At 39.6% G+C, this 24583-nt stretch overlaps 1 protein-coding gene across 5 annotated transcripts in view; it reads left to right on the top strand.

Annotated features, from left to right (window-relative positions):
• Positions 1-725: 725 nt before the first annotated feature.
• MAPKAP1 (MAPK associated protein 1) overlaps positions 726-24583 on the top strand; it is a 246813-nt gene continuing 222955 nt past the window's right edge. For 3 of the 5 annotated variants that reach the window (XM_021691308.1, XM_021691306.1, XM_021691307.1), the window contains exon 1: positions 726-965. The gene's annotated coding sequence lies outside the window, so the exon portion shown is untranslated. Of the gene's footprint in view, positions 966-2630; positions 2692-21221; positions 21292-24583 lie in introns of all 5 variants that reach the window. The other 2 variants (XM_044920480.1, XM_044920481.1) reach the window with 2 other exon arrangements.

Below are 24583 nucleotides of genomic sequence, written 5' to 3'. Positions count from 1 at the left end.
CTGTCCGGAGAGAGACCACCAACAGTAAGTTCCTGTTCTGCGCCAGTCCTCCTATCTCACGGAAACCTCCCTTCAGTTCTTTAAAAAAATTTTTTTTTCATTTGTTTTTTTTTGAAGTATAGTTGACACACAATTCCCCGCAGTTCTTGAGGAAGATAGTTATTTCCATTTTAAGATAACAAGGGTAATAACTAACATTTACCAGGTATTTATGAGTCAGGCACTGTCCTAAGTGCTTTACAAGCATCATCCCATTCCATTCTCACAGGAATACTCTAAAATTGGAACTACTGTATGGATGAGAAAACCGAGAGTCAAGAGAGGAGAAGGATTATTTCTGAGGCTACACAACAAGTTACGGTTGGCATTTGAACCCAAGTCTTTGTGACCCAGACGCAAAGCTATCTTGTCACTCATTTCTGGATGAATTGAGGGCTTTTTTTCCATGGAGAAAGGAGAGGGAGATTTGAAGGAGAACCCTAATGTTGATTTCTATCCGACGCAAATCCACGGGTTGGCGCGTCCCGCCAGATTCCCAGCTAACGATCTGTAACTCAGGCCTTATCCGGACCGCAGAAGTCCAGCGCATGCGTACGGCCTCCTCTTCGGCCCCGCCTCCCGGGAGAGCTTCGCTCTTTGCTCTCTGCTCTGGGGCTTGCGCACTACGTCCCCAGCCAGCGGCTTCTTCCCGGTCGGGGACTTCCGGTGCGCAGGGTGCGGTTCCGGGTCGTGGCGCGGCTCGGGGCAACGGGGCTGCTGCTCGGCCGGCCGGCGGCGGCGAGCGGTGGGGGCATGAGGGCGAGCCGGGAAAACGGCAGTTGAGCCGGCGGGGAGGAGCGCCAGTCCCCGAGGATTCCGAGAGTGCGGAGCTCGGGGCAGGGGCCGGGAGGCGCGGGGAAGCTGGGCCCTTCCCTCAGGAACGTGTCCCGGGGCCGAGTCGGCCCGTAGTGTGGCAGCAGCGTCAGGTAAAGGTTGCCCCAGCCGCTAGCTCCCTCGCTCACTCTCCCGTCAGCCCACCCGAGGAGCCTGGCGGCCCTCCTCACTCCTCCGCTCTGAGTGTTGTCCGGGGTGGGGCGGGGGGGGCGGGGAGGGGGGGTAGCCTGCCTGGCCCTTGATCAGGTCTCCATTGAGCATCCGTTTCCTCGTCCTTTACAGAACTGGAGGCTGCTGTGAGCCTGACAGCTGGGTGTGTGATTGGGGGAGGAGAAGCCCGTGGCCTGGGTAGTGTTGGGTGGGGGGAGGGCTGGCTCCGATAGTTTCTGGCCCTACCACTTGGCAACATCTAGGTGTTCTAATCTTCATAACATGAAAATTGTTTTTAAAGCATTGTCTGTGTGGTTCCTGTTTCCTTAGCTCCCCTTCTCCCCAGATGTCCCAAAGGAGTAAGCAGCCTTGCAGAACTTTTTTTTTTCCTACCTGGAGTGCTGCTGGAACTTGGGTTCAGCTTTTTATGAGAATGGCAAGGAGTCTTCTAAATCTAGTTAAGGCTAAAAAAAAAATATATATATATATATATATATATATATGTAGTTTAAACAAGATTATTAGTTTAACTGAAGACCCAAAAGTTGACTCAGAAATTGGTTAAAATTTTATTTGGAATGAATGCAAGTAATTTTCGAAGCCTGTCACAGTACATGGCACTGCGCAGAGCATCGTGTTATAAACCAAAACCAGCAAAGTTAAAAACTTCCCCAAGTGTAAACAAATGGAGACAGGTCTTAACACACATCAGTTAAAACAAAGTCAACATTCTCGTTCCATTTTTCAAGCAAAAGGGGAGGATTATTAATTTAAAAACCTAATAGAACAGGAAAAGTTGGCACCATGTTTTATTCCTCATTTTGTGAGCCCACACAAGGTGCTTAGTAAATGCTGAAAGAGTTCTTGATGAAGCATTGATTATTGTTTTCATCTTTTTCAGTTTACACACTTGCAAGTTTGCCGGGGTTTGTGAGGCATGCTAGTGGCCCCTTTGTTATTTAGCTTTGTGCTCCTGTCTACTTTCAGTTACTGTGATGCCAGACTACCCACATTATATACCTCTTGATCTGGCTCCAGCTTATGCTTGAAAAAGTCCCCTTCCTTAATTCCCTACCCCAGTCCTTTACTCTAGATAAGTAGGACCTGGAATCACCTTTGTTTTCTCTTTGTCCATTGTTTTTTGGTAGGACATTCTCCCTGCCTAGGTTTCTCCTTTTTTGTTTCCACTTTTGAGATGTTACCCGGGGCCCAGCAGAAATTGGTCTCCGTCAACCAAATTGGGACAACCCCAGTTGGAAAAGATTCCTTGTCTGGAATCCTATAAATACTCATTATAATAATTTCAAACATTTACTGAGAATATACCAGGTACCATGCTAGACAAGGTATGGGTAAATAAGACTCAGTCCTTGCCTGCAGGGTGCTCCATTTAGTGAGAGAGAGAAGGAAATGCAAGACAGTGATAAGTACACTGTGTGAAGGTTCTTTCTGTGATACTGTGATAGCACAGAAGGAGGGGTGGGTCATTAACTTTTGAGGAGTGTACTACGGTCAGGTAATGCTTCATAATGTGGGGTTTACTAAGTATTACTATGTGCTGAAACTATAGGTTTCTCTTATTTAATCATTTTAACCTCAGTTTACAGATAGGAAGATTCAGGATAAATTACACATCTGGTACGAGACAGAGGCGGGATTCAAACCCAGGTCTGTCTGATACCTACATCTGTTCTTTTTTTCGTTATGTGCTCTGCCTTCTTTCACACACCACAACACTATATACAAGTGCATATTGAAGAAACTATAAAAGAAAGAATATGAATGTCAAAATAAATGGTACAGATAGTCCTTTAAATGTAGAGAAGGTTATGATCTTCCAAGGTCAGAAGGTGGTAGGCGGGTCAGTTCAACTTTGAATGTGAACATGGAAGACCTATAGAGAGTAACATGGACTCTGGATTCAGTTCCTTGTCCCTCCTCTTACTCCTTGACCTTTGGCAAGTTTCTTAATTCCAATCATTACTTTCCTCAAGTATGGGTTGGGATAGGGGGATAATACTGATCTCATGGAGTGTTGTGAATATTGAATGAGCTAATGTGGATAAAGGGCCTGATACATGGTTAATGTCCCCTGAAATGATAGTTGTAAGATGCAAAGATGCAATGTCTATGATGGTTTTAGAGTGGTGAGTAGACCAGACTGAATAAAGCAAGCCATTGCTTCTTTTAGTGGGGATACTGTGAAGTAAATTGGAGGGTCTGTAGGAGTCAGAGTCAATGAGGGCTTCAGTGTCAGTCAAGAGAGGTAAAGTCCAGTTTCTGCTCATAATTTTCTAGTTAATAAATGCTTTGACACTCTCTGATTTATTCAGCAATGCCAGGGAAAATGTTAAGAACCTGGGATGCAAAAAGGAATAAAACCAGTGCCCACCCTGAGGTGGTTGACCTTCCAGTGGGGGAGATGTAAGTATGTGCAGATAAACTGTAGTAACGTACTATAGGTACTGCGAAAGCAGTCCCCACAGAGTACCGTAGAGCACAAAGGAGGGAACCCTGATAATGGTAGCTAATGAGCACTTAACTGTGTGCCAGCATTGTGTTAAATGCATTGTCTCATTCCTGTACCGAAAGGTGTTGTTAGCATTCTGTTTCTACAGATGAGGAAACTAGAGTGCAGAGGAGTTAAATAAGTTCCTTGAGTTTGTGCAGCTGTTGGAGCTGTGAGTAGAAGAGATTGTCTGCTAGACTTTGGGACCCTCTGATGAGACTTCAGAGAGATGCTAGCCCTTGAGCCATAGCTTCAGAGTAGCTTCGGTGTGCTAGACACTATGCTAGACAACAGGGATAATGAGTGAGTGTGGCCACTGCTGAAGCTCATGGCCTCATCTGTCATGGTAAAAATAATATATATATTTTGGTGGAGTGGAGGAGTGCTTTTGTTTGTTGACTCATAACTGAAGACTTCAGAAATTTGCAGTTCAGTGGATTTGTATATATTTCAGGGGAAGAGGATTTGCTGGAAATCTGTTATTCTGATGTATAGGCCTTATTGTTAAAGACAAAGCAATAGATGCCAAATTATATGACTAGGAATTCTGTCACATTGTATTTTTTCCCCAGAGGAGGTGCCCTGACCTTGTGTTTTCTGTGAGTTTGAGGTTTTAGAGAAGTTTTGACTCAAAAGTTAGCACATTTCAGCTTGTGCTAAATTTAAAACAATTGAGCACATATATTTTAGTCATTGTTAAATGTTTTTGTATATCTTGCTTCCTTCAGTCTTTGTGGTTCTGTGAGATAGGTGGTATTACCTCCATTGAACAGATGAGCAACCTGAGACTTGGTGGTTAAATATATTGCCCAACTCACATAGCTAGTGAGTGAATACACCAGAAAAAATAGGCCAAAAAAGAGTAAACAAATATTGATTAGTTCTCTTTTGAATATGTACATCAGGGTTCCCTAGCTCAAGTGCCAGTGATGAGGAGTAGGCCAGACCTTGGTGGATTGGATGGCATATGACTAGTCTGAAGGTAGCAGTTGCTGCTCAGCTCCACTTGCTTATTGCTGGGTGACGAAGGGGTCTGGTGTCCCTGGATCTTCTGAGGGAGGATATTCTTTTTGTTTTTTATTAAAAAATTATTTTAATCCCGATGAGGGATAATATTCTTTTTTGGGGGGGGAATAATATTCTTTTTTTTTTTTTAATTATTATTTATTTTTTTTATTCTTATGTTAATCCCCATACATTACATCATTAGTTTTAGATGAAGTGTTCCGTGATTCATTGTTTGTGCATAACACCCAGTGCTCCATGCAGAATGTGCCCTCCTCACTACCCACCACCAGGCTAACCCATCCTCCCACCGCCCTCCCCTCTAGAACCCTCAGTTTGTTTTTCAGAGTCCATCGTCTCTCATGGTTCGTCTACCCCTCCGATTTCCCCCGCTTCATTCTTCCGGGGGGGGGGAATAATATTCTTGAGGGAGCATTCAAGAGATGCTGAAAATCTGGATTTTAATTACTTAATTTTAAAATTTGCCATTTAAAAAATTGTTGTATAGACCAAAACACGTCTGTGGGCTATGTACAGTCCAGGCTGCCTGATTATGAACTCTGATCTACCTGATGGCTGAAATTTTGGTGCCCACTGTTCAGAGCAGGAGGTACCATACATGTAATGGTTATTGATCAGAAGTCTACTGGTAAATTGCCAGAGTAGGGGTGTATTGTAATTAACTCATACTGATTATATTTGGGGAAGTGGCAGGGTGAATACTTTTATTATATAATCAGGCTAATTTTCAGGGAGGATGGGGTTTAGATGAGATGACCTTGTAATACTTTTGTGTTCTTAGCACTTTAAATGCTACGTTCTTGTCTTTTGGTCCTCTTTACAGTACATGAGGTGAACAAGGAGGATAATCATAACCTCTTGAGATGAAGAAACTGGTGCCCATGAATGACAGTTTAGTAGAAAGTGCACCAGGTTGAGAGGGACTTGAATTCTGAATATAGTAAGCCTTTTGATTTTGGTCAAGTCATTTACAAATCCTTGTATCTTTTTTCCCATCGGGATGATAATGAGGAGCTCGACTCAAGTCCTGCTAAGGTCTTTCCAGGATGCCAAGCTTCCTGATTCTAATTGACACTCTTAAAGTCACACAAGTGATTACTGGCAGACCCCAGTGGAGAATGGTTCAAATCTAAAATGCTGCTCCTTCTCTCATGATGGCAGGTAGGGAGCCACTGCTCAGCTTTTCCCTCTGTTCTTTGTTCATCACTAATTCTGGGAAAGGACCTTGATAGGCCAGGTGCTTCCCAAATGCATACAGTGGTTTGTTGACTTTATATACACAAGATTGAAAGGGGCCATAGAGACACCCAGCATAGTCAGAGAAATATGGTTAGGGAGTTCCCAGCCCAAGGGTTTAATTTATTTTTATTTTATTTTATTTTATTTTATTTTTGAAAGATTTTTTGACAGAGAGAGAGACAGCAAGAGAGGGAACACAAGCAGGGGGAGTGGGAGAGGGAGAAGCAGGCCTCCCGCAGAGTGGGGAGCCTAATGCGGGCTGATCCCAGGACTCTGGGATCATGACCTGAGCCGATGAAGGCAGATGCTTAACGACTGAGCCACCCAGGTGCCCCTATTTTTATTTTAATACCCAGCTTCCACAAGGTGAGAACTGAAGAAATATTCTTCTAGATATTTGTTTTCATTCATACTCTATTGTATAAGGAAATAGCATAGAATATAAAAATGAAGAAAATAAATCCTGACCAGTCACTCAAAATTTATTATCTCTAGTTGGCAGCAGTCTAGATATACAGAGGAAGTAGATTTAATATAGGAAACAAAATTTGGACCCAAAGAAGAAAACAGTTTTAAGTAATTGAAAGTGTGAAAAATAGGAGAAACCACTTAAACAACAAAACTTAAATTCTGGAAACAGCAAGAAGGTACTAGAGTAACTATTGGAATTAGATTATAGTAATTGCTTGTGAAATAAATTGAGTATTATGTCACATTTACCCCTAAATATATGCAGTGTTAGATTCCTATCTTATACTTGAGTATATTTTTATATATTTGGATATATTTTTATTCTGTGCTTTTATTGATGCAGACAAAATGGACTGAATGTGTAAAACCTCAAAAAAAACACATTTTTTAGTTCCCTGTGGACTTATCTTAAGGTACTGTATTATAAATAAGTACTCTTTCAATAGAGAAAATGGTAGAAAATTGTTGGAAGGAATAGTTTTCTTTGTAAAGCAATTAAAAAAAAAATAAAACAGTAAATTTTTAATCTGAACTTTCGTTGCTGATGTAAAGGATACTAACAAGACCCGAGATTGAATCTTGAAGCAATGTGAGGTGGGGCTTTAGAGTCCCAGCCACCTGGATTGGAATGCTGGCTCTGTCAGTTATTAACTGTGTGAGCTGGACAGTCTGCAAACTGAGGCCAACACTGCCAGTCTTATCTGGTGCTTGGGAGGATGAAATGAAACCACTTATGTGAGTACCTGGTACTATTATGCTTCTGGAGAGATGCAGGTATCAGCGTGCAGGGGTATAACACATTCAGATACGGTATAATGTGATGAGAAATGACTCTGTGGAGTGGTTGTGAGGAAGTGAGACTCATTTTCATGTCTGGCTAATGGGATGAGTCTCGTTTGTTTCTAGTTGTGCTTTGTGATGTAGTGCACCTACCAAGCGTGCACTGTTGAGGAGGTGTCTCGGTATGCTTTTTTTAGGTGTAGGGTTGAATGAAGTCATCTGTTTAGGTTAGATGAATTGATCTGTTAAAGACCAATAAAGACGTCCAATTGCTTATATTACCTTTTTTTGGTGTGCCCATGACTGCCCTTTGAAGTTGTTAAAACAAGAGATATTATGCTCTCCTTATCTCCATCTTAACAAATGCTGAAACTGAAGCTTAAGAAGTAAAGTGATTGAAGGCAGAGAGCTGATAATGACAAAGCTTGGATTCAAACCTTTGGTGTTTTTTTTTTTTTTGCTTTTTTTTTTAAAGATTTTATTTATTTATTTATTTGACAGAGAGAGACACAGCAAGAGAGGGAACACAAGCAGGGGGAGCGGGAGAGGGAGAAGCAGGCTTCCCGCGGAGCAGGGAGCCCGATGCGGGACTCGATCCCAGGACCCCGGGATCATGACCCGAGCCGAAGGCAGACACTTAACCGACTGAGCCACCCAGGCGCCCCTTCAAACCTTTGGTTTTATTGTTGTTTTTTACTCTGAACACAGTGCTTTTGCCACTCTTCCGTGCTGTTTTAGATTTGGTTGCTGGCCCTTGTTTTAGGATGGTCATCAACTATGGCCCTTCTTACTCCTTTAAACTTAATGCCTGCAGAAAGTTGTTATTGATTATATTGTGTAAGCGTTTGGTTACAGGTATAATCTTACAATATGAAGTTTAAAATTTTAATAAAACTCTAATCATAATACTTATTGCTAGCAGAGATTGGTTACAAATATATTGCTAGTGGGAATATGAATTGGTGAAAGTTTTCTGGAGAGCACCTTGGCATTATTTATCCAAGCCTTAAAAAATAAGTCATGCAAGCCTTTTAAGCTTGTAATTCCATTTTTAGAATTTTTTTTCAAATTTTTATTTAAATTCTGGTTAGTTAGCATACAGTGTAATGTTAGTTTCAGGTGTAGAATTTAATGATTCATCACTTACATATGACACCCAGGGCTCACCAAGTACCCTCCTTAATCCCCTTCACCCATTTAGCCCTTCCCCCTGCCCACCTCCCTTCCAGCAACCCTCTGTTCTCTGTAGTTAAGAGTCTGTTTTATGGTTCGCCTCTCTCTTTTTCCTGCCTGTGTTTATATGTTTTGTAGAAATTTTTGGTAAAGAAATAATCAGATATGTGGAAAAATAATTATGTTGCAAGATGTTCACTGCAGCAGTACTTACATCAGCAAAAATTAGAAACAACTTCAGTAGTTAACAAAGAGAAATTATGGAAAGGCCATTGAATGGAAGTATTGTGCAGTCATCTTAGATTTTTGGAAGAATTTTAGTGACATTAATATGTTCATCATGTAATATACAGTGAAAAAAGGATATAAAACTATATAAAGTACAATCTTAATTATATCAAACATATATGCAAAGGAAAAGAAGAAATAGTGAGATTATGTATTTATACTTTTCTCTGTTTTCCAAAGTATTAACTGATAAATATAAATTATTTTTTAATAAAATTTTTTTTTTAAAGATTTATTTATTTATTTTGAGAGAGTGAGAATGAGAGAGAGTACATGAGAGGGGGCAGGGTCAGAGGGAGAAGCAGGCTCCTCGCTGAGCAGGGAGCCCGATGCGGGACTCGATCCCGGGACTCCAGGATCATGACCTGAGCCGAAGGCAGTCGCTTAACCAACTGAGCCACCCAGGCTCCCTAGTAAAATCATTTTAGTTTAAGCTTAGTATTAAGAAATATGAGTAGAGCTGGTGAAAATCATTTCAATCAAAAACTTTTCACTAATGCAAATGATCTGAAGTAATAAATGGGTTATTTTCAAGTTTTTTTTTTTTTAAAGATTTTATTTATCTATTTGAAAGAGAGAGAGAGTATGAGCCAGGGAAGAGGCAGAGGGAGAGGGAGAGGGACAAGCAGACTCCCGGCTAAGCAGGGAGCCCGACATGGGGCTCGATCCCAGGACCCTGGGATCATGACTGAGTCAAAGGCAGCCACTCAACCAACTGAGCCTCCCAGGTGTCCCTCAAAGTTTTAACCTCAATTGGTTTACGTTTAGCATATGGTTTCAGGACACCTGGGTGGCTCAGTCGGGTTAAGCATCTGCCTTTGGCTCAGGTCACGATCCCAGGGTCCTGGGATCAAGGCCCACATCACGGCTTCCTGCTCAGCAGGGACTCTGCTTCTCTCTCTGCCACTCCCCCCCTACTCATTCTCTCTCTTTCTCTCTCTCTCTCAAATAAATAAATAAAATCTTAAAAAAAAGAATATGGTTTCATGTGTGTTGACATAAATGATGTTGAGGTTCCCAGGCTAGCCTTTCTCTCCTCCCCCAAAATCCTATTTAAGCCAGTATCATGGAAGAAGAGTTGTATTTGTGTTGGTGGTACCAGTGTCCTCTTCAGTGGCCGATGGGACTGTTGGTAGCCTTGTGACAGCTATCTTTCAGAGTACACTCCTATCTCTGTGAGGTTGGACATTGTTATATGGCGCTTTTATGTGAATTGAATGCTTATATACTGGGAAGTGCTTTTTTGGTATGGGAAATGATAAGTGTGACTTTCTCACTTTTTCTAAGAAAAAGGTCAAAGTTTGGGTTTTAATTTTTATGGCAACAGTATTAACAGTGCTTTTCTTATTGTCATGTATTTCATAATTGAAATTGCAGTAGTTTCAGCATGTACATACCAGCAAGATGGCCAGTTAGGGTTGTTGTTGTAAATGGTAATTCTCTTATATACAATATAAAAAACATGCAAAAATTTTAACGATGTATTTGAGCATATTTAAATTGGGAAAATACCAGGCAAGATGTTTCTTTTTGTAAACTGCTTCTGTCCAAAGCATTCTGTATATTATCAGAATGAAAAATGACAGCACTTTGTCATCTGTTCAAATTGATATTGCACTCTATGCAATGACAGCTGAAAAAGCCCACAGGTGCCATATAAAGAGGTGACCATGTTGTCATATTTCATTTCGGCATCCCTCTGCAAAGCCATAATTACCTAATTAGGTTGTTAATTAGGAGATTAGCATTTCACTATATTGACAGAATGCTCTTTACCGGTGTGGGGCTAGATACAGATTTGTCTGCCCTAATTTATAATCTCTGCCTTTTTTGTACTTATTTATTTGCTTAAGTTCCTGATGTGGGGCAATTCGGTTTACCTGAGAAACAGTTTGTCTATAAGGTAATGATGCTTTGATCACTGGATTAAAAGTTGCTGAGTTAAAATGTGAACAGAATTAAAAGGGTGGTCCATTCCCAAAACGATAATAAAAATTCTGAGTTGGTAAAATCTGTATGCTCATTAGCATAGGCAACAAATACATAATAAGAAATAAAATTGTTGGTATAAAAAAAATCCAAAATACAAAACTAAGTCTGAAATGTGATAGAGATTTATTTACCCTAAACTAGGCGAAGGCAATTATTTAGTTATCTTGAATAACAAATGTCTATCATTTACACTGGAGACCTATAAAATATGTTAAGTATTTTGAACATGTTTCAGAAACTGAAGCTTGGTTAATGACTTTGGAACAAATATATTCAGTCTTCAGTTTAGACTTCCTTAGATAGTCATCATGCATCAGGGTTTATTTCATTTGTTTCTTCTGTCCATTAGTCTGTGCTTGGAATGTTCTCTTCTCACGGCCTTTGCAGTCCTGAGTGCTTCTGGAATTTGAAGTATTTCACAGTAACCTTCACTTAGTGAACTATGTGGAGTAAGCGGCATATCTATCAAGTGTGTCTAACCTTTTTTTGTGGGAGCTGGGTAGGGGCCAGCAAAATAATGATTTTCATGTATTTTCACTCCAGTGCATGTTTTGACTATACTGCTTGTAATTTGCGTTATATATACCTTTTCTGATCTTTCCAGTTACGGAGATTCAGAGTTTTAGGAGCACAGTGTTAGGAGCGCCATTCCCACTGTGGTAGTAGTTTAGTTCCTTTTGATATAATCACAATGAGAGCTGTTGTTGTAGAAAGTGCATGTGTACTTAAGGCCTTTTTCCGTGCAGTTGTTAGGAAGAATTGCGTTTGTTTATATCTGTAATATTCTTTACAATGAAAAAATATTTTAAAATATTTGTATATGAAGAAAATAACATGTGAAGTCTTTTAGTCAAGTTAAGATTTTGCTTAAATGTAATCATTCATGTATTGGTCAATATCTGCTGACTATACGTGAGGCACTAGGCATATGTCTGGGAATTGAGCAATGAAGATTCCGTACACCGACACTGCTATCATGGGACTTGCAGTCTGGTACAGACTAGTTTGAGAAATGTTTAGTAATGGGAGTGAAGGTGAGCATGGAGGAGTACCTGCTCTGGACTTGATAAGGTCAGACCTTCTTGGGGCAGGTGAAGTCTGAATTGGGGTCTGAAGGGTGAAGGAGCAAACTGAGCCAGTGGAAGGACTGAGAAAACTGTTCTAGACAGAAGGAGTACACGTTCAAAAGCTTGAAAAAAACTGAAATGTGCGTTTGGCCAGAGTTAAAAGAAGTAGAGGGGTAAGTAGAAGATGGAGCTGCAGATGTAGGCAAGGTTCAGTTTTATTAAAGAGTTTGGGAAGGCACCATAGGATTTTAAGACAAGTTAGGAACAAGTTAGATGAGAGATGGTGGCTTGGATAGGTTATGGAGATAAAGAAAAGTGAATGAAATCTAAAGCAAGAAGAGGATGCATAGGATTAACTAAATGGCTCTAGGTTTCACAGAAAGAAGGGAGTCAAGGATTCTAATTTGGACATTGTAATTGTTTTATAATTTTGAGTGTGAGAATGTACTTTAGTACATCAGAAAGAAGTCATGAGCCTTCTTTTCCAATATGACCAAAACATGTGCAGTACGACCAACTAGTTTTCTTTCGGGTGAGTTGGGAAGAGTATTCATATTTGAGTCACTTTTGATTCCTGCATTGTGACAGCAGCCTTGTGGGTATGCAATAATGTCTTACTGAAGTCCAGAGAAACTGAGATTTTTCCCGGTTTTCTGTTGCTGGGTTACTGGGTGGTGGAATTGGGAGCACACTGTAGCTCTCCAGAGCCTTGTGTTTTCTGCCATGCCATGTTGCCTTTCTGGTGTTCTCCCCTTCTGTTTATTCCAAAGCGAAGAGAAGTACTCCTCAAGGACCAGTTGACAGAGGTATTGTGTTGTTAACTCTGTGGCTTCTTCTGCCCAGCTCTAGTGTGGGTTAAAGTGTCTGATGCTTTGGTAGGAGAAGGTGCTCCAGCACCTGAGTGTTTCAGCAAAGTCCCAAGATTCTGTTGGGATTTCTGGTACTAGGATTTAATCTTCCTCAACTAGAAATGTTGACTAGCTACCTCCACACAAGTTCACTAACATATATGAAAGTTCTCCTTTTCCTGAGGAAAAGACTTGGAAGCTCCCATTTTTGCATGAGGCATTTCATCTCTCTTTGATATAATCAACATATATTGCAAAGTGTTTAAAAAATTTCATGGTTACCAAAAAAAATTTCATGGTTACAGTTGCCACCACTGTTCAGTTAAGTGATTTGCTGGCATCATTATGTTAGAATAGCCTGAAGTAGAAGAAATCTAGGATGCAGCATGGATTCTAGCCTTCCTGTGTTTCTACCCCCCAACCCCCATTTTAAAAATTGGGATATAATTCTTAATGCCATAAAATTCTCCCCTTTAAAGTATACAGTTTGATTTTCACAAAATTGTATAACCATCATCACTATATAATTCAAGAACATTTTTATCACCCAAAAGGAAACCCCATACCCATAAGTAGTCACTCCTCATTCCTCCTTCCCACAGCCCCTGGCAACCATTAATCTACTTTCAGTGAACCTTTCATATAAATGGAGTCATACATTATGTGGCCTTTTGCGTTTGGCTTCTTTTACTTAGCATAATATTTTCAAGTTCAGATATGTTGTAGCATGTGTCAGTACTTCATTCCTTTTTATTGCTGAATAATATTCCATTGTATGGAGAGACCACATTTTGCTTATCCATTCATGAGTTGAGGGAGATATGTTTTTTTCCCCACTCTTTGGCTATTGTGAATAATATTGCTGTGAACATTCCTGTGCAAGTTTTTGTGTGAACATATGTTTTCTGTTCTTTTGGAATGGATTACAGGGTCATATGGTAACTCTGCTTAACATTTTGAAGAACTGCCAACCATTTTACATTCTCAGCAGCAGAGTATAAGGTCTGCCCCCTTTTTGTTTCTGCTCTCTTCAGACTCTGTTGCTCTGGTCTGGGGTGGAAGCAACCTTAGGTTCGAAGAGGTCCATGAGCCCCTTGTCTTGATAAATGGGAAATATTCCATTTTTCTTGTTCCACCAGGTTTATTCTTCAAGCATGTATGTACCAGGCCTTATATTGGATATTAGTGACAGGAAGCCAAATAAGGCTTTTAGTCTTTTCCTCTGAAGGACTTCCCAGTCCAATGTTTGGAACTTCTTACTAGGTAATGGGGGAGAGGGAAAAGCCAGTAAAGAAAGTAACTGCCTAGGAATTTGTGAATTTCCACAGCATGGATTCTAACTTCAGAATCTAGGCAAAGATTGACTTGTTTTTCACAGCTTCTAGGATTTCTTCTTCTTGCCCCATCCTTTAACTCTTGCTATTCCTTGGATTTTGTTCCTAAGTTACTGCTCTTCTTTCCTTACATATTTTCCCTGGATAAGTTCATTCACATCTATGGCTTCATCTGTCATTTATATGTTGATGTCGTCCAAATTTGCTTTTTCCTAGGCTTCAGATTTGCATATTCTTTGTGTGTCACTTATATGTTGTAGTCTCCCAAATTCACTCAGACCTCATTCCTGGGCTGTCAGGTTTACATCATGATGAATCTCTATTTGGGTACTCCATAGATATCTCAAGTTCACTGTGTTTGAAACGTAATTCCTCATTTTCCCTCCACCTGTTAAGCTGTTCCTACTTTTGAGTTTACAGTCTCATTTGTTGGCACTATCATGCAGGCCAGAGAGTCTCCTCTTCTCCTTAACTCTCTATATCCAGTCACCCAGTTCTAGCAATTTTATTTTCTGTATATTTCTTATCTATTAAATTTTTAGACCTATCTTTCACTGCCTTACTCAGATTTCATCATCTTTCCCTGAGCTGTAGTCACAGCCTCATAACTAATCTTATGTCTTGTCCGTCAGATTAATCTGTGCACCTGCCAGAACAGTCTCTCTGAAATGCTCATCTAATCAGCAACTTGAACTCTATGTAGTTTTAGTTACTAAATACACATGCTGCTGTTTCTTGTTTTAATGCCTTATCTCATGTTGTCTCTTCTACTTGGAAGAGATGAGTTTGTCTCTTTGATCCTTCTTCCAGCCATCCAACTTCTTATCTTTGAAGATTCATTGCAGAACAAGGAATAACTGCAATAATAATAGTAGACGTTTGTATAATGTTTACCATGGGCCAGACACTGTTATATGCACATAACATATGTGAATTCATTAAATCCTCACAACAGTCCTATGAGATGGGCACCAAAATTATTCCTGTTTACAGGTGTGGGGACAGAGGCACTGAAATTGTTACTTTGCCTAGGTCCCATAGTGAGTGAGTAGCTGAGTTCAGATTTGAACCCAGGCAATCTGATGCTTGATTGCTTCTCTTTGTCTCTCCTACCTACCTTTTGTCAGCCTACCCGATTCTCTGTGCTTCCCCCACCTCAGAAGTTAGTTATCTCTTCCTGCTTCTGTAATAACCCATGCATGGCCTGATGTTAATCTGTAGTCCATAGGATAGATCTGGAGCAAATTTTATTTTAAACATTTTTGATCAAGGAGGCAGCATTATAGATTATTTAATTGCCAGCCCCCTCCCCATTATTCTTGAGGTGACTAAGTTGGAAGTGATCATTCTCCATTATCTTGATCTTAGTCATTCATCTCTTGAAGCCTTGTCTGAATATCTAGTTTTATTTAGATATTTTTCCTGTGTGTTTCCATAATACTTTGTTATAGAATCCTCTAGCATCGTTCTCAATCTTTATTTTAAAAATTTTTTTTATTTAAATTCAATTTAATTAACATATACTGTATTATTAGTTTCAGAGGTAGAATTCAGTGATTCATCAGTTGCCTTACAACACTCAGTGATCATTATATCAAAGTGCCTTCCTTAATGTCCATCACCCAGTTACCCCATCCCCTCATCACCTCCCCTCCAGCAATCCTCAGTTTGTTCCCTATAGTTAATAGTCTCTTACGACTTGCCTCCCTCTCTGTTTTTGTCTTATTTTATTTTTCCTTCCCTTCCTCTATGTTCATCTCTTTTGTTTCTTAAATTCCACATATGAGTGAACTCTTTATTGTGACCGTTTATGTACTTATCTCCTTTTCTTGACTCCCTTGCTTACCTCTTGGGGATAGGGAATAAGACTTACTACTTTATACTCCTGACTGCCAGCCTGGAGGAGGTATTCCTGTTTGCTGAATGAACAGGGAAGTCTGCTTATACCCATATCTAGATTAGTGAGAGAAGAGAATTAAGAGGAGTGTGATGAAATGGACTTACATTGGAAATTTAAGGCAGCATGTAGTAATTGTGTGGAGCAGGAATTCTGGAGCCAGATTGCATAGTTTATCCTGGCTCCACCTTTTACTAATTTTGTGACCTTGGGTAAGTCTGTGCCTCAGTTTCCTGATTTGTAAAACATAAATAATAATAGAATCTACCTCACAATTTTGTAAGTGATGTTGTGAGTGCTTGCTAAATGAATAAGCAACCTTCTGGAATCCAGAGAATTGATTATTCTTAAGTCGTGTTTTGTGAAACACTTCTACCCTGACTGTATAACATTATAGGCAGAATGAAGCCAACCCTGCTGCCCTATCCTCATTTTGATCCATGTGGTGATGCTTTATAAAGGAAAAAAAAAAAAAGACTAGAAGGTTGTAAACAAAATAACTGGCAGTTAGTGTAGTTTTGTTAATAACAATAATAACAATTATCATTTATTGAGGTTATGAAAGCTCCATTCAAATGAAAGTATAAAGCACCTTTCAGAATCACAGAAAAATAGTTTGGGGATTATCTGCTAGTTTAGATGATCTCATTGCTGTCCTTCATTCATTAGAAGTTGAATGAGCTTATAAATATTCTTTTTCTAAGTATCCCTATGAAGTGGAGAGGACATAGATTATGGATATTTCCCTGCTGAGGAAACAGAGTCAGGGACACCTGACTCACTTGAAGTCATCCCATTGTTAGTCCTGAGGCAGGCTAGAGACAATAACCTGGAATTCCAGATATGTTTACTCTTAGAGTTCTAAAAACCATTTTTTATACATAATAGCATTTAAAAAAAAAAAACCAGGTGGCAATAATGCCCATTCAACTCAAGTCAAGACCATTCAACCCACTCAGTTTTGTAGTGGGTTCGCTGCCAAAATGTTGATACTATTAAAATCTTTGTCAAAAAAGGAATTCCTTGTACTTCTATTCTTAGAGTCTGAACCATGGCACAGTGATACAAGTAAAACTTAAAATGGAATTCATTTTTCCTTTGAAGCGAAAACACAAAACCTTTTAGTTGGACTCTCAGGTACATTCCTAACCATACCTCCTCGTTCTCACATGTGCTTGGGATAGAGTGAGAGCTGAAAGGTACCTCTTATAGTTCAAACTCCCCATGTAGCAGATGCAGAAATGGACCGATGTGTAAAACAGGTTTAAAGGGGCTTAAAGAAGTGACTTGTCCAAGGCCATGTAATTAGATCCCTGGTAATTAAGGAATTGGAATTCAGGTTTCCTGAGTGGTGCTTGGAGTGAACTGTGTTGCTTCTGTTAATTGATGATGTGGTTAGCCTGAGAGCCAGGTAAGTGGAAACAACTCTCTTCAATTCTTCTATTTAAGCAAACTGCAAACATCAAGGAGACAATAAAAGGAAAATAAATCTTAGACTGTAGTGGGATACTTATCTACTGAACCGGCACCATGGATAAGGGGCCTTTTTTGGGGAAAATCATGGCACAACCCTTTGGGAACAAGAAAGATCCATTTGTTCATCTGTTCATTCCACGCTGAGCTCTTATTGGATGCCAGCCACATTCTACTAGAATCTGGCAGCACAGTGATGAATAAGACAGTGTCCTTAAGGAGCTTAGAGTTTAGAAAGAAAACCAAAATATGAATAAATAATTATTTTTTAAATAAATCGGTGTGATTAGTTTGTTCATTCATTCATTTATTCATTCCTTCAAACTTTAACATAGCAGCCAGAGAGATCCTTTTTAAATGTTACATCATATCACAATCCTCTGGTGGTTCTCCACTTTAATCGGAGTAAAAGAAGAGTCCTTAGAATGGCCTGTAAGGCTGCACATGTTTGCTGCACTCTTCCAGACCTCATCCTCTACTACTTGCTTCCTTGCTGGACTCCTTGCTACTTCTTCCACAGTGCTGGACGTACTACCCTCACTTGGCAATGAATGCACTTCCCTTCAGAAGTTTACATGGCTTGTTCTCTTACCTCCTTCAAATGTTAACACAAATGTCAGGTTCTCAGTGAAGCATTCCTTGACTACTTTATTTGCAGTTGCAGCCATGACCCACCACCTGGCATGCCCACCTCTCTTCCCTGTCCTGTCTTTTTCCATAGCACTTCTAGTTTACTGTTATAATTTACTTCTCTGTTTTGTCTGTCTCCCCCATTAGAATGTGAATTCCATGAGGGCAGGACTGTCTGCTTTGTTTTCTGCTGTACTCTTTGCATCTATAACAGTGCCTGGCACATGGTAGGCTTCAATAAATACTTGTTCAATGAATAAATTCAACAAACACATAGTACCTACTACTAACAGACAATGAGCTGGATTAATTATTTGGTGGAAGTAGTGACAAAGTGCAGTGCAATGGGACCACAAAGAAGGGAGCAGCTAACCTGGTCTGTGGGATTCATTGGGGAGGTTTCCTAGAAGAATTGACCATTTTGAGCTGGATTTTGAAGAAAGAGTAGGAGGTAGCCAGATGAAGCAGGATGGATAGGCTTCAGATTAAGCTTGATGGGGCACGACTTGTATTTGTTGTAGTAATTTGGGCTTTGATTTTCCTTAGGGTATGTTAAAATTCCAGTAAACAGATACTGGGAGTTGAACTTGTTTAGTACTGAGAAGATTTGAGCATAGATTGTATAGTTTAGGCTCAGTATCAATGAAACTGTTCCAAGGGGGTTGGAAATTACCACAAATTTAGTGGCTCCACATAGCATATCACAGCAGGGTTTCTCAACCTTGGCGTCATTGATATTGACCTTTTTTGGGGGTATAATTCTTTGTCATGGGTGCTGTTGTGTGCATTGTAAGATGTTTAGCAGCATCCCTGGCATTTATCCACTAGATGCTAACAGTGTGACAGCCAAAAATATCTCCAGACATTGCCAAATGTCCCCTGGGGAGCAAAATTGCCTTCTAGTTGAGAACCACCACGTTAGAACCACTGCATTATTGTTGGGGTCTAGAGATTCCTGCCTTTAGCAACTTTATAAATGATGGGGAGAGAGAGAGAGCAGTAACTACATTTCTGATTCTAGAATTGGATCAAAAAGTTTGAAATTGGCAGTTCCTTATACATGATACTCATATAACTAACTGTATTGAAGGTAGAAATAAAGTGCTTTTAAAACAGTTTTGGACCCTGCAGATTGGAGAAGAGTTCACAGAGGATGAGATTGTTGAGTTACGCTTCGACAAATAAGGTTTGTAATGGAGAGGGGCACATTCGAGGGGATTATCATTACCGATGGCTGACGAATTGTGTTCAGAGAGTTCTGGGAGTTGCCTGCTGGGGAGAAGGGGCAGGTGAGTAAAATTGGGTTGTAGAGAGCCTTAAATGTATATGAAGGCAAAGGGGTCTAGGCTGTTTTCCTGCACTATTTTCATTTCTCTTGCTGCATAACAAATAACCACAAACTTAATGGTTTAGAACAATACAAATTTATTCTCTTAATGGGTTGGGCATCATGGCTTCATCTTGGGTTTTCTACTGAGGGTCTCAAAGAAATGATATTAAGCTGTCAGATAGCTCCAGCCTCATCTGGAGGCTCAACTAGGGAAAGATTTCTTTCCAAGCTCCTTCAGATTGTTGGTGGAATTCATTTCCTTGTGGCTATATGACTAAGGTCCTCATTTTCTTGCTACCTGTTGACTGGGGCTACTCTCAACTCCTACAGGCTATTCTCAGGTCTTTGCCATATATTGTTCCATAACTTGGCTGTTTGCTTCTTTGAGGTCAGCAGGAAATTCTCTCTGAAATTTTCAGTTATCTAGGATGGAGTCTTATATAACAGAAAGTAATCAAGGGTATAACTTCCCCCACACCTCCCCCCAACACTTTTGCTATATACTCTTTCAGCTAGGTTTTATCCACGGTCAAGGGGTGGGCATGACATAATTGCGTGGATATCAAGAGACAAAAATTTCTGGAGCCATCTTAGAATTCTGACTACCATACACAACTTTTAGCTCCTTGAAGGCAATGACCAAGTCTTTTTTCATTTTTTGTTCAGCCTTAAATCTCTGGTGCTTGGCACATAGTAAGTGCTTTATAAATATTTGTCAAATGAATAAAATCAGTGAATGAGTATTTGGTAGACAGTTGAGTGCTGTTTATGGTTTCAGCTCCTATATTGGTAATTTCACATTGGGAAGCAGCCTAGTTTCTCTGGCATTATTCATTTCTTCACTCTAAATAAAACTGTAAACATTTTTACCTGAAGTATTAAAGTAAAACCTAAAATTATTTGTTTATTTTTACAAGTGTCAATCAAATCTATTATGTCAGTGAGACAACACCCACTGGAAAAATAATTTAGGGCTACATTGCAACAAACTAGCAGATTTCTTTTAAGATTTTATTTATTTATTTGAGAGAGAGGGAGAAAGAGCACAGAGGGAGAGAAGAGGCAGACTCCCCGCTGAGCTGGAAGCCTGACATGGGGCTCCATCCCAGGACCCCGAGATCATGACCTGAGCTGAAGGCAGACGCTTAACCAGCTGAGCCACCCAGGCGCCCCAAACTAGCAGATTTCTTGTAACAGCCAAAAATGTTGGCGTATTTGGAGTTTTGAGGGGGGTGGGTGGGTAGGTTGTCTGAGGTTTCACATCTATTGTTAGCTATTAAACATTTCAAAACACTTTGAAAATACTGATTGTTTTATAATAGCTGCATAAGAACAGGGATTTTATTCTAACTTGTGCTTACAACTTTTTTTTTTTTTTAAAGATTTTTATTTATTTTTTAGAGAGTGAGCGAGAGAGAAACAGCATGAGAGGGGAGAGGGCCAGAGGGAGAAGCAGGCTCCCCGCTGAGCCGGGACCCCGATGTGGGACTCGATCCCAGGACCCTGGGATCATGACCTGAGCCGAAGGCAGACGCTTAACAATCTGAGCCACCCAGGCGCCGCTTACAACTTTATATATAGTTTAGTGTTATTAGTAATTATAGTTGTTCTTTTTTTTTTTTAAGATTTCATTTTTAAGTAATCTCTACACTCAACGTGGGGCTCAAACTTCCAAGCCCGAGATCAGGAGTCACATGCTGTACTGACTGAACCAGCCAGGAGCCCCTACAGTTGTTCTTCATACTAGTCATAGGGAACATTTGTTGAGCAAAATTTAGATCTTGAGTTGTCCATTGATAAAATGCCATTTTATCTTCACAAAATCAGATATTTCTGATATCCAGTGTTTCTCCACTAGACCTTGCTGTTTAGACTGGGTTTATGAGAATCCCAGTATGTGCCAGGGAGTACTAAAAGCCAAAAATAAACATGGCACATATTCCTAGACTATCAATTTTAGTGATATATTCAAAGGTAAAACTTTTTTCCTGTTAAAACAAATACAGGTGCAGTATATTATAGGATAGAATGGAAACTATGAATGAATTCTAAAAATAAATTTCTTATAGCATGTTGCTTTAGATGGCTCCTCCTAGCTTCTCTCATACCTTGATTCCTGGTCACTCTCCTCTGCCCTTCAGGTGTGTTCATGGACAAGTTTGAGAGGCACTATACTGTACCAGGCTCCCTTTAACTGGATCTTGGCAGATGGTAAGATTCAGAGACATTTCAGGTGGAGGTTAGTGGTACAAGAAAAATCAAGGGTCAGGGTCCAAAGGAGACATTTTACAGGAGGGAAAACCTGGTCTCCTGGTAGGTTGGTGGGGGTCTGGCTTGTCCCAGATGGCCTCAGTCACTCATTAGGAGACCTTAGCAGGATAGCTGGAATGACGGACAACTGAGCCTCTCTAAGTGGTCTGTTATCCCAACGTCCTTTTTTTTTTTAATTTATTTTTTCCCCAAGCTTCTTTCAATGATTCACATGTGTTCCAAAGAAAGTGACAGCAGAAATTTGCAAGGTCTCTTGAGGCTGAGCTTCAGAAGTTACTTCCATTACATTCTGTTGATCAGAGTAAATCACAATGTGAGGCCAGATTCAAGGGGTGGGGAAATAGACTCCTCCTCTTGACAGGAGGAGCTGTAAAGACTGGCCTTTAAAAAACCCACCATGTGATCTTGGACAAGTTACTTAGTTTCTTTAAGCCTTAATTTTTTTAATCTATAAAATGGGGATGATATTAATACCTACCTCTTGGGTTGGTTGTAAGGATGAAATATGTTGTTACCTGAAAGTACAGCTGATAATAAGAGTTCAGTAACATCATCTGTTACTGTTCTTGTGTGTCTGCCTAATGAAAGCCTGGTCATCCCTGGGACCTTCTTCCTTCCTAAAGCCTCTGTAACTTTCTTGTCTCTTGGAAAACAGACTTAGTGTCTCATTTGATGGTTAGTATGTATTGCTTTATGTTACGTTTATATATGTATACAGCATAGCTCATCTGCTGAAGTTTGTAAGCCTCTGGAAGGTGCAGGCCAATGTTCATATAATTTTTTGTAGGATTCCCAGTGCCTAGCTCTCAATGATGTTTAGTGAATGAATATATTATTTAAAAGAAGATCCAAGCATTTCTTTTCTGTTGTTTTGAGTCTAGCAAGTACTTTTCTGAAAGGAAAAACTCCCCAGCTATAGAAGCTCACTATTTACTGTCTAATAAAATTAGGCATATTCACATTGAGATTTTAATTCTCGAAAGGAACAAAAAATTTAATTTTTGCTGGTCTAAAAAATAAATGAAGATTTAATTTAAAGTTATATTAGAGTTAGAAAAAGATTTAAAAACAATAAAGTATGTTTTATTTTACTGGTCATTTCAGTGATTTTCAAATTCCAGGAGGTATGAGTTCTGAACTTTACTAGATAAAAAGATGCTCAAATCTTAGTAAAGGGGTCTCTTGGTTTTTATACATGAAAGACTTTGTATATAGTAAAAAGGCTTTTGTTTTTCTAGGTTATGGTCATTCCTTGCTGTGCAAAATAAATGTGAGTGCTTCTGTAACACTCTTAAGGAATCCTGTATAGGAATCAGGTTTGACTTGAAGTTAATGCTAATAGCATGAAGTAGGGGTACAGTGAGGAAAGGTAAAAAAAAAAATCTCGCATCTGCTGTTACATGTTGTTAACTCCCTCAGCAGACGTTAAATCATTTCAAGTACAATAATAGTGTGGGAGGTAAATTAACTAACCATTAACAATCTTATAAATACACAATTAACATGCCAGCATTTATATGACACATTGATGGGGCAGCAGTAATTTTTGATTGGGAGTTTGCAGACCTTGGAGAAGCCTCAGGCTGTTGCTTATTCAGACAAGTTTTCACAGATTGCAGGTAAGGGGGCTTGAAGTCTGTCTGGCAGAAGGAAGTAGGTGTATAGAGTGCTTTGAAAATCTAGGAAGGGGAATTTCCTTTTAATCACTGGCTGAATGCGAGCATTTTAAGTCATGTTTAAGACCTATCTCAGGTCCTTAGGGAGTGAGGAAGTATAGGGAGGGCTCATTTGCTCATGCTTGGGTTATTTAAAGAAACAGAATATTTCAGTTATGGACTTTGTTTGCAACTGAAGTTGCATGAATCTCTAAGGGTTTTAAAAAGATAAAAGATGCTTACACCTAACTTGGAATTTAAAGTAAACCTTTCCTCTGTGGTTTCAGGTCAACAAGTAGGTGATCTCTGAAGTTTCTTTCTTGTGTAAAATTTTGTGACTTTTATTTTTGAACAACCATTATATGCATTGCTTATTTCTTGCTATTGTATAAATCACAGTTGCATGAGTTGAGGGGAGGCTAAGGGTCTGGTCTACTGCATAACACATTTACTGTATTACATCTTCCACAAAGATCCTTGACAGAAATTTCTCTCAGGACCCAGAACCCAAAGAACTCAACCACATGATCTTTCAAAATCTCATTTATTATGACTGTTGCAATTCTTTGTTCCTTTTTGTTTTGGGAGGCTGTATAATGCATTCCTCAGACTTACTCGCTGTCTAGCTTTGGCAGGTTTTTTATTTGCTTCAGTTTTTTCATCTGTAAAATGGGGACAAAAATACTATCTCATAGAGTTATTTTGAAAATTATATGAATTAATCCATCTAAAAAAGAAAGAGCAAGTCTAGCTTTTGTAATAAATAAAGTTAGTTATTATAATTGCTTTTAGCTTCTGAGATTCTGCAGTCTTCCTTTGGCAAATGTACAAGATCTTACAACATTCATCCAGAGTTACTTACCCTTTGCCACTTTTCTAATTTACTTTTTTACTATGTTGTATCTTATGTTCTTCTATAAGCCATTGCAAACAAAGTTTGGAGAGTGTATGTGTATGAAGCTATTATTAAAAATATACTTGTATTAAGACTTGATACCATTAAAAATTTACTCCCCTGTGTAGGGCATATTCCAAGTTAACACAGGCAAGTTACATGGTTATTAATGCACACAAATTGTTATGTAAAGTGGTAATAGCATCTAAATTGCACCTGGAACAACACTTAGCACATAGTAGGAACTTAATAAATATTTGTTGAACAAATGAATGAAGTATAAAAGGAGACCCACCTAGTACATTAAAAATGACTGTGTGTCACTTTGGGATATCTCATGTCCTCCCACTCTGTGTGGATGTCCTTTTTGCTTTCATTTTTGTAAAACAAATCTCTATGCTTTGAAAGGAACCTGTAGTTGAAAAGTAGGAGAATCTGTGGAAAGTAGGGCATCTTGGGGAACAGACCTCCTGGAGGCTGAAATTGTTTATCCAGGTAACCTAAAGGTATATAAAAAGGACCAGTTATCTCCAAGTCAAGAATTGGTAACATCCAGGGTCGCCTGGATGGCTCAGTTATTAAGCGTCTGCCTTTGGCTCAGGTCATGATCCCAGCGTCCTGGGATCAAGCCCCGCATCGGGCTCCCTGCTCCATGGGAAGCCTGCTTCTCCCTCTCCCACTC

This window comes from Neomonachus schauinslandi, chromosome 13 (assembly GCF_002201575.2).
Source record: "Neomonachus schauinslandi chromosome 13, ASM220157v2, whole genome shotgun sequence".
NCBI classification, from domain to species: Eukaryota; Metazoa; Chordata; class Mammalia; order Carnivora; family Phocidae; genus Neomonachus; species Neomonachus schauinslandi.
The sequence above is the reverse complement of the archived record's forward strand: the minus strand, read 5'-3'. Positions and strand labels throughout refer to the sequence as shown.